The sequence below is a fragment of the Montipora foliosa genome, chromosome 2 (genome assembly GCF_036669935.1).
Source record: "Montipora foliosa isolate CH-2021 chromosome 2, ASM3666993v2, whole genome shotgun sequence".
Lineage (NCBI taxonomy): Eukaryota > Metazoa > Cnidaria > Anthozoa > Scleractinia > Acroporidae > Montipora > Montipora foliosa.
In genome coordinates, this window is record NC_090870.1 from 10184105 (window position 1) to 10186604 (window position 2500).

Below are 2500 nucleotides of genomic sequence, written 5' to 3' on the forward strand. Positions count from 1 at the left end.
TCCAAAAATCCCAGGGAAAATGTTTTGGCGAGCGAAAAGCGTGATTTTTCGGACGCGACGCGGATGAGCGAACGACGAAGTCGCGAGAGGTCGACCTTCGTCCCGTGCGCCATCAAAATGAGACGAAGGACTTTTCGAAAGTCTACAGGTATGCCGTTATTATGGCCTCATGTTCAAGTCTATACCCTTGGGAGCCTTTCTTTAGATGATTTTTTCTTCGCGCGAGTCGATCTCCTCAAGTTTTGTTGGATCGATACAATCTAGAGTGGGTCTTTAGTACCTTGGATTCCGGATTCCATCCGTTAGCAGGATAGTGAATTCCAAGAGCTGGATTCCGGTTTCCAAAGCCAAGGATTCCGGATTCCATAAGCCAAAAATTCGTGGATTTGGGAATCCGGATTCTCTTACATGGAGCGACAAGCACCTACAGCATTTGAGGCACCTCAAGCAACCCAAGCAACTCAAGCAATCTAAGCACTTCAAGGAACCCAAGCACCCCAAGCAACCAGGGCCGTAGGCGAAAAAATGACTGAGGCAATGTCCATGGTTAAATCCTCTTCGCAGGTATTTCAGGCGTTTATCATGAGTAAATTAAAGACACTACACTGGAATCACACTTTATTTTAAAAAATCACAAAATAATGACTGTTTTGCCTCATACTGGCAACGGCCCTGGCAACGCACGTAACCCAAGCACCTCAAGTAAGCCAAGCAACTAAAGCAACTTATGCTCCTGTTACTGTAAACCCCCACCCCGGGGAATCATGGGGCATGGGTGGCGCTTTGCCTTGCCCGAGCGGGTAGGGGATTAATTCATTTTTTTTTATTGCCCTCCCAGAGAGGTGGGGGATTAGCACATTTTGGCCATTGCTTTTCCATATGGGGCGGGGGATTAGTACATTTTAGTCCGTTGCCTTGTCCGAGCAAGAAGGAGTAAGGAAACTTTAATAACCCGGTTGGAAAGGGATCAGACTATGCACGGTAGGACGTAGCAAGGATTGACAGGCCTACACAACTCCTTAAGGGTTGAGACGTTTGTACCATATTTTCAGTCTTTGACCTCTTAAAGCTTTGCTCTTACGAGCATGTCTTTTAGGGATTTTCCCCTTTGAAAAGATATGAGTGGTGGCTCTTTGAAATTTGCCGTAGAGAAGGCTCTTTTTGTATGAAATGCCAATTTTTTAATAAAGAACTTTTAAGGTTTGGCACTGCCAGGTGATACTGTGTCACAAAGGGCAAGATATCTTGAGGGATTTCATTCCTTTGCTTCAGCGCTGATTCCCTTTCTGTGAATTTGATGTCTGATAGGAGTGTCTCAATCAGACGTTTTGGATAACCTCTAGCACGGAGACGTGATTTGAATTTGTAAATGTTCTCTTCAAAAGTTGTTCTTGAATAATTAGTGCGTAGAAATCTAGGGATGACGAATGGTAAAATCCGAGACTCGCCGAGACGCCGAGACCGTTGTTTGCGAATCCGAGACCGAGACCAAAACATGCAATACTTCACACCGAAATAAATGCAATATAAACGAGACTTCGAGACTCTTCGCAAAGGCTGTGAAGATTTCGAGATCGGATGAAACGTTTGTGAGTACCAAGATTTTGGAGGTACCATTCGCCACCCCTAAGTCTTAAGGGCTTCGCCCTTCGCGAATCCTTTTTTGACACCTGGTGGGTGGCTGGAGGAAAAATGAGTGTACTGAAAGGTTTCAGTCGGCTTTAAGTGTGTTTTTATATCGAGAATGGATTGATTTTGAAAGCGTTTGCCTTTGTATACAACAGTGTCTAGAAATGTGGCTTCAGTGCAGTGTCAGTGTTTGAGATTTGATGGTAGGGTGGTGTGAGTTTGTTTGTGTGATGAACACTTGTCTATATCCGGTTTGCTGACATCCCACAACGAAAAAATGTCGTCAATGCATCGTTTCCAAATCATTGGCTTTATGACGCTTTTGCTAAGAATCTGTGTCTCAAGATCGGCCATAAAGATATTTGCAAAGGCAACGGTCATTTTAGTACCCATGGCGGTACCATGAAATTTGTAGATAGTTCTTTCCGTTGAACTGGAAAGAATTCTCTTTGAGTTTATTTGACATAGTTTGTGGGGATTGGAGAGTTATTTTTGTGGAAGTTTTCGTATGCTTTGCATCCTGTAGTGATTCCCTCTTCCTGTGGTATATTTGTATGTAGACTTGTGACGTCCATCGATACAAGGAAAGTTCGTTTTCCTATCTTCGTCTCTTAAATGAAATTTATGAAATCTGTAGACTCTTTAAGTCATTTGTAGTGTGCATTTCCTGCCGGAAAAGTTGAAGACATAATGGACTACTTTGTCTCCTTTTTATGGTGATGTGTCCTGAATGAAGCTAGAAAATTTGGCACTTGTTCCATGTGAAAATGTGTTGACCAAACGTTGAAGTATTCAAAAATATTAAAATGTGGATATTGGTAAAACCCATGACGGTCGAACATCCGTGACGGTCAAAATGGGTAAAACCCGT

The 2500-nt window shown here is 43.1% G+C and overlaps 1 protein-coding gene across 1 annotated transcript in view; it reads right to left on the reverse strand.

The window, feature by feature from the left end:
• The window catches only part of LOC137992383 (tRNA:m(4)X modification enzyme TRM13 homolog), a 282513-nt gene that overhangs the window by 142210 nt on the left and 137803 nt on the right, over positions 1-2500 (reverse strand). The gene's annotated exons all lie outside the window — the stretch shown is intronic.